The sequence below is a fragment of the Cryptomeria japonica genome, chromosome 5 (assembly GCF_030272615.1).
Source record: "Cryptomeria japonica chromosome 5, Sugi_1.0, whole genome shotgun sequence".
Classification (NCBI taxonomy): Eukaryota; Viridiplantae; Streptophyta; class Pinopsida; order Cupressales; family Cupressaceae; genus Cryptomeria; species Cryptomeria japonica.
This window is the reverse complement of record NC_081409.1, coordinates 287,000,935-287,009,664: the sequence shown is the minus strand read 5'-3', so window position 1 is coordinate 287,009,664 and position 8,730 is coordinate 287,000,935.

The window sequence follows — 8,730 nt, the reverse complement described above, 5'->3', positions numbered from 1 at the left end:
GTTTTCAGAAGTTCAGTGTAAATTTGATTTTGGAAATCAAGGGCAGAAAGGATTATTGTATTTCATACAAATAACAGAGTATGTGATTTCTCTGCACTTTATAGCAGTATATTTGTAAAAGGAAATTGTTTCAGTTGTACTCTTATAATCTCAAATTTGCACAAGTATATTTCTGCAATTATGATGTGGTTGTTGCTCCTTGAAGACAATGTACATAGTTGGTTCTCATTGTTATAATAAAAAGGATCTTTACGAGTGGTTTTTCTACCCCAAGAGGGTTTTCCACTTATGAAATCTTTGTGTCATGTGTCAAAAGTTTTCCATTAGTTTCATGCTCTGATATGTTGGATTATTTCATTTGTTTTGCATTGTGCTAATTCATAAATTGTTGTTTTATATCTACAAGTTCCATGTTATTGTGTCATTTATAAAATTAAATGTTATTTACTTCATTTCTGAAATTTCAACTTCTCTTTCAAAACTTCTTGTATGAGTTAAGTACTTTGACTCTAATTCACCCCCCCCCCCTCTTAGAGTCAATTCACTTCCAACAAGTGGTATCAGAGCGTAGGATCCCTCCATATAGGTCTTTCCTAGGGATTGTTCCTGGTTGTTTGGAAGTTCAAATGGCTCAAAATCAAGAAGGTGCTTCACTTTCCAGAGCTCCTCTTTTTGATGGCACTGATTATGTGTTCTGGAGAATTCGAATGGAAACATATTTGATCTCTGTTGATCTTAATGTGTGGAATATTGTTACAACTAAGTATAAAGTTCCTGATATTATTCCTACAGACCCTGATGATAAAACAAAATATGAATTAAATGCTAGGGCCAAACATGCACTCCTATGTGGTCTTACCAAAGATGTGTTTGTAAAGGTCATGCATTGTAAGTCTACCCACAATGCCCATGAGATTTGGGATAAACTAGAAACAATTTATCAAGGACATAAAAAAGTAAAAGAATCAAAGATTCTCACACTCAAAAATCAATTTGAGGCATTGAGAATGAAAGATGATGAAACTATTGCAAGCTATTTTCTAAGAATTGATGAGATAGTAAACTCTATAAGAGGTCTTGGTGAAACAGTGGATGAACAAGATGTTGTTAGAAAAGTCATTAGAACCTTATTGCCAAAATTTGAAACGAAGGTTTCAACCTTAGAAGAAAAGAAAAGCTTTTCTACAATGACTCTTGATAATCTGCGAGGTATTCTTACTGCCTATGAAATGAGAATTGGTAGCAATTCCTCTACTTCAAAAGAAACAGCTTTTAGAGTAGAAAAAAAAGAAGAACCTGATAGCGAATCTGAACTTTCAGATGCTATTGAAGCTCTACTTGTTAGAAAATTGAAAAAGAAATATAAGGGTAAATTACCCTTCAAATGTTTTAATTGTGGGAAAATTGGGTACTTTGCTGCTCAATGTCCTCTAAGTGATCTAAATAGTGAAGAAGAAAAACCAGAAAAATTCTACAAAAAGAAAATGTGGAATCCTAAAAAGAAATTCAATACCTTTAAGAAAGAGAAGAGTCTCTTCACAAAAGAAGACTCTGAAGGAGAATCAGATGATTCACCTTGTGAAGGAGATGAGACACTATTTATGGCAGAAATAGAATCTTCTTCAACTAGCAAATGTGAAAATCAATCTATTCTACACCAAGGTGAAATTGATCTTGAGGGAGAGTTACTCTGTGCTCTCAAAGAAATAAAAAGATTTAAAAAATTAGTAGTCTCACATGAAAGTTCAAATCAGATTCTATGAGTTGAATTGAATGACTCAAATTTAGCAAATGAAAATTTGAAATCTCTTCTTGAAGATAGAGATAAGAAAATCAAAGTCTTAGAACAACAAGTTTCTTCTCTGCAAAAACAAGTTGGTCAATATGAGAGTACTATGCATCTGAATGATATTCTTGATAAACAAAAACAACACAAAGATCTGACTGGTGTTGGTTTTTGTAAGGACAAAATAGAAAATCGGAATTTTAAGACAGCAAACAGAAATCCAGCATATTCTCTTAATAGACCTTTTAGATTTGGTTTCTTCAATGGATATTGTTTGTATTGCAATAAATTTGGTCACAAGGTCAGTACTTGCAGATTTATAAAGCACACAACTCCTATGTTTGGACACAAACAAAATTATGGATTTTCAAATATGGTAAAATGTTTTAAATGCAACAATTTTGGGCATACTACTAGACAATGTAAATCAAAACAAAGTGATGAAAAACAATGGAAACCTAAGTTTGTGTCTAGTACCGAGCAGTCCATGTTGGTACAAACTGCACTTCTTTCCAATAGGAGAACCATGTGGGTGATGGACAGTGGATATTCTCACCATATGATAGGTGATAAGGATAAATTTCTTCATTTGGAAGATTATGATGGTGGACTTGTTAAATTTGGGGACAATTCAGGTATTCACATCAAAGGTAAAGGAAAATTATTCTTAAATGATGACACTCCCATTAATGATGTATATTATGTTGAGGGTTTAAGACACAACCTTCTCAGTGTCAGTCAAATATGTGATAGTGGGTATAATGTATCTTTTAGTTCTCAAGGTTGCACTATCACAAAAAGTTCTAGAAGGGTTGTTGCTATTGGATTGAGAACCTCTGGTAATATTTATAATCTACTTGATTCCATTGATTATGAAAATCATAAAAGTATGTGTCTTGTGAGTCAAATTGAAGAAAATTGGCTTTGGCATAAACGTCTGGGTCATGTGAATTTTGACAATCTTGTGAGAATTAGTAAAAATCAAAATATTAGAGGTCTACCTATTCTAAGCAAACCAACAAATGTGATATGTAAAGAATGTCTTAAGGGCAAACAGAAAAGGGTATCTTTTAAATCAATCTCTAATGAAGAGGATTCAAATGCAGAAGATTCAAATGTAGAGGATTCAAATACAGAAACAAGAATTCCTCAGTATACTCCTTCAAGGATTATTACAAAGAGACATCCTCAAAATCTGGTTATTGGTAACATGGATGCAGAGATTTTAACCAGAAGAAGAGCAAAAACTACTGAACAAGCTCAAATAGCTGAGCACTATTGTTTGGTAACTAATTTTGAACCTAAAAATGTTTTTGATGCTTTATCCGATCAATGTTGGTTAAATGCTATGAAAGATGAAATTAATCAAATAGAAAAGAATCAAACATGGGTGTTAGTGCCTAGGCCAGATGATAAAAATGTGATAGGAGGCAAATGGGTGTTTAGAAATAAGTTTGATGAATCTGGACAGGATGTTAGAAATAAAGCACGTTTTGTTTGTAAGGGTTATGCACAATAGGAAGGGATAGACTTTGGTGAAACATTTGCACCTGTAGCTAGATTAGAATCAATCAGAATATTTCTTGCATACTCTTGCTATAAAAATTTTAAAGTTTACCAGATGGATGTCAAAACTGCTTTTCTCAATGGCTATCTTGATGAAGAAGTTTATATGGAACAACCAGAAGGTTTTGAATCTGCAGATAAACCTGATTATGTGTACAAATTAAAAAAGGCACTCTATGGCCTCAAACAAGCTCCAAGAGCTTGGTACTCCAGATTGGATGCTCATCTTACAGGAAATGAATTTACTAAAGGAGGAGTGGACAACAATTTGTATGTTAAGGTCGCAGGTAATGCCATTCTAGTTGTTGAAGTATATGTGGATGACATTATTTTTGGCTGCAATAATGATTCCTTGTCTAAAAAGTTTTCTAAAATCATGGAATCTAAATTTGAAATGTCCATGTTGGGTGAATTAACTTTCTTCCTTGGTCTTCAAGTAATGCAGCTTAAACAAGGCATTTTTCTTTCACAAACTAAATATGCCAAAGAAATGCTTAAGAAGTTTAACATGACAGACTGCAAACCAGTTAGCACTCCAATGGAAACTGGTTGTAAATTATCTAAGTCTGATGACTCACCTGAGGTAAATCAATCAGAGTATAGATCAATGATAGGTAGTTTATTATATTTGACTGCATCTAGACCAGATTTGATGTTTGCAGTATGTTTGGTTTCACGTTTTCAATCTGCACCAAAACAATCTCATTTGAATGTTGTGAAACGAATTTTCAAGTATATTCAGGGTACTTTAGACTATGGTTTATGGTATCCTTGCAATAATGATTTCACTCTTGTTGGTTTCACTGATTCTGATTGGGCTGGCTGTATAGATGATCGTAAGAGCACCAGTGGTGCTGCCTTCTTTCTAGGTGACTGTCTTGTTGCCTGGCACAACAAAAAGCAAGACTGTGTTACTTTGTCCACTGCAGAATCTGAATACATTGCTGCCACTGCATGTTGTACACAACTGATATGGATGTCCCACGAAATTGCTGATATGGGTATTTTTGTTGCTAAGCCTGTTTCAATTTTTTGTGACAATACAAGTGCTATTAGTCTTTCCAAAAATCCCGTTATGCATTCTTGCACTAAACATGTTGCTATCAAATTACATTTTCTGCAAGACCAAGTGTTGGCTAATGAGTTTCAGCTTTTGTATGTGCCTTCTTAGGCACAAGTGGCTGATATTTTTACCAAAGCTTTATCCAAAGAAACATTTGAAAGGCTTCAGGAAAGGTTGGGAGTTCTCTCTCAATCTGGTATTCTCACTTTGTGCACAAATTGAGGGGGAGCTTTGCTCCTCTAGCAGCCATCTACTACTTTGCCCTTTCTCCTTGAGACAAAAAGGGGGAGAAACAAACATCATTGATAGTTATATTTGGATTTCTTTATACATGATACACAATGATATTTATGGTACAGTGAGTATGCTGGTTATGAGATTCAGGTCAATGATGGCATGTTTTTTTTTGCCATCAAGGACAAAGGGGGAGTTTGTTGACTCTTGATTGCCCATGATGACAAAAAAAGGGGTGACATCTTGAAAGGCATGTTGATAAACCATTGGCATATTTTTATTAATAATGCTATCATGCCTCATCTGCATATTGTTCAGTGAAATTTATGATGTGTACAACCACGTAATGACTTGGCATGAACTTACTTGGCATTCTTGCATGAGACTCTATTGTGGACTTCAAATGTTTTGAAATCCCATTTTATATTTTGGTTTCTTAAGTGGTAAAAGAAAAAGAATAAACAACAGTGTTTTATTTTGTTGCACAAACCCTAGAAGGTGCCGCCATGGCTAATTTGAAGGCTTTAACAATGATTTTTCTATTTCAGATTTTTACAGAGCAGTAAAAAATTGCAAAATGTTTTTCTCTTTTGTAAAAGGAGATGAGCAGGAATAAAGAGTTTGATGGTTCTTTTTTTTTTTACGGTCATGTAACTATTTTTTTAAGATAACAAAAGTTATACAAGGGTTTTATATGCTATAAACAAGAGATTCGTTGTTCATACGGATTTCAATTTTCTGGAGTAGATTTATAACTATTTTTAAATATTATACAAAAATCATGTTTCTATTTAGAAACCCTAACTAATACAGTTACCCTATTTTGGAAGGTATATTTGGAAGGTTGTTTTTTGAACAGTTTTGATTTAAAAAAAAAAAATAGTTCATTTTAGTTTTGGAACTGATTCTACATCTTTGGGCATTTATACATATCATGGCCGTGACATTTTGAAAAATGTGTGAGTGTGAAGAAAAAAAATAAGGCAGGGAAAACTGTGCGTTACTTGTTGTGATCAGTGAAAAAGATTGAAAGGGTTTTTCATTGCATATTGTGAAAACTCTGTTTTCAGAAGTTCAGTGTGAATTTGATTTTGGAAATCAAGGGCAGAAAGGATTATTGTATTTCATACAAATAATAGAGTATGTGATTTCTCTGCACTTTATAGCAATATATTTGTAAAAGGAAATTGTTTCAGTTGTACTCTTATAATCTCAAAGTTGCACAAGTATATTTCTGCAATTATGATGTGGTTGTTGCTCCTTGAAGACAATGTACAGAGTTGGTTCTCATTGTTATAATAAAAATGATCTTTACGAGTGGTTTTTCTACCCCAAGAGGGTTTTCCACTCATGAAATCTTTGTGTCATGTGTCAAAAGTTTTCCATTAGTTTCATGCTCTGATATGTTGGATTATTTCATTTGTTTTGCATTGTGCTAATTCATACAATTGTTGTTTTATATTTGCAAGTTCCATGTTACTGTGTCATTTATAAAATTAAATGTTATTTACTTCATTTCGGAAATTTCAACTTCTCTTTCAAAACTTCTTGTATGAGTTAAGTTCTTTGACTCTAATTCACCCCCCCCCCCTTCTTAGAGTCAATTCACTTCCAACAGTTTTCACTATGACGGCTATGGGGGGTCGACATGACAATAAGGTGACGGTTATTGGAACTATGTTATCTATTGGTGCTCTTCCCCTAGATTGGATTGGTTTGTCTGATTTTGCATAGCGCTCAGAGGTAGATCCACAGTCCCCTATGGGAGAGAACGCACAAATATCAAGCTCAAAATGCCTCTGCATCATCCCATCCACGCCTCAAGTACGTTCGTTTCTCGGAATTAACATGCAGGTATGTAACGTGTCAAAAAGGTACTTCTCAAGCCCATGTGTCCTTCGATGCTCTGCCATTTTGGCCTTTGCTAAGTTTCAGATCATTGCATATCTTCCCTATATCATGTTTGAAAATAGATTTTGTTCTATGATTATATGAGGTTTCACCCACGATGCAATCTCAGAGATTAGTCATGGGTTTATCTCAATGTTTCATAGGTTCACACAGACGGCCAAGAATAGGTAGCAGCGGTCATGGCACCGAGAGGCAGAAGAAGAATTCAACTCTTTCTTGACTTGGACCAATGCTAAACAATCTTTACTTTTGCATATTTCCTCTTTTTTCTGTCCATATTTATTTAGTTATTTATTTTATTTGATATGTCTGAGACTCACGTTAGACCAAACATAAGACTGCAACTTTCTTCAAGACAATGCTACTATTTCCCAAAACATAAAATCTACAGACTTGTAGAAAATGGGTATTACTGGCATTCTCCTCTTTCGTAAATATTTCTCGGTTTGGATGTATATGCCCTGTTCCAAAGCTGCCATTTTGGCACAGGCAGGGAGGATGCTGGCAAAAAAATTGGGCCTTACACCTGCCAATTCGATTCTCTTGAAAGTTTCTAAAGCCTTCTCAACAAATTCATTGTTTATATATCTTGCAACCATTGCATTGCATGAGATGACATCTTTTTGAGGCATTCTGTCAAACAGTACACATGCCTTGTCTGTGGTTCCACATTTTGCATACATGTCTACCAGAGCATTTCCAAGCGGACAAAAATCCACCTTCCATATTGCTTTGATGGATCTAGATACCCTGTTCCAAATATCCCATTTTATCGGGAGTAGGGAGGATGCTAGCTGTTGGAGTGTAATTTCTCCCTCATGCAAGAAAACTCTACCACCATGCAACCACCGGCAATTCTACCGTTCCAGTGGATGATAATCAATAAAAATCAGTATTTCATTTCTGCTGTAGCAGAATATTTCTGTGTTTATTTTTCTCCTCTTCCTTCAACGTCGTGGAATCTGACTTTACACCTGCTAATTGCATTTGCTTGGAAGTCTCTAAAGCTTTTTCAACGAGTCTATTTTGTGCATTTCCCACGATCATTGCAGTCCTTGAGACCACATTTCTTTCAGGGATACCGGTGTGCCCTGCCTGCTTCCACATGTGTACCAGAGCAGATGCAACTGCAATATTTGACAAAAATCCTCTATCCTTCATGCTTTGATGGATGTCCATACATTGTTTCAAAGCTGCCATTTTGGCACGAACAGGGAGGATGCTATTAAAGGTTATGGAAATGTATGTACATATATACATGCATACATTGGTTTGACCAAATTTTCAAATGTTTTTTTTCATCTTCTTGTTTTAATTCTTCTGATGAGATTCATATAGTTGTTTAGCAACATAACTTCATCCAAAGGGAATATTGAGTTAATGATTAGTATACTTTCTCTCTTTTCTCTCAAAGCGAAAGAAAATCTTAGCTTGAACAGAAGAACTTGGAATTGATCGGTTTTTTTTGTTAGTTAGTTAGCAAGAAAGTAACTCATGTAATAATAGTCTATTGGTAAAACAATAGATGGATCTTGTAATATTATATTAATGTTTTTAAAAAAATAACAAAAATAAATTGAGGTATTTAGTTTTAAATGTGATATATAAATAATTTATTGTAATATATGTGTTTCAATTTTAATATTTAATATTAAACTTTTAATTATGAAGCTTTCAGAGACTAAGAAATGACCTACACCATTACAATCTAATCTAGGTTTAATCATTGTAATTACAACTTCAATTCTTTTCTTAAGATTATGTACTCATTAATAGTTTTAATCTTTGAATTTTTTGAAATTTATAATTTTGTTTGACATAATGGTGTTGATAAATATCATTGGAAATTCTAGTGCTAAGAGATAAAGGTGACTATTGTTGTATTCATGTCTTAAGTTTTAAAAGGTTGGAAATTTGTTTTCACGTATACAAGGTTTTACAAATATCAATGTTATTGTTTATATGTGAAAATATATGCATTTGATAATGTACGCAAATCATATAACAAATAAGGAAAAAATTAACTAACAATAAAGTATTCCAGAAATCCAAAAAAAACACAAAGATGTGATATAGAAAGAATTAAAAAGCAATGATAAATTAACCCTAAGACTTCCCAAATTTTTTGATCCCACTAATTAATAAATAAAACCTTTAAACTCATAAATAC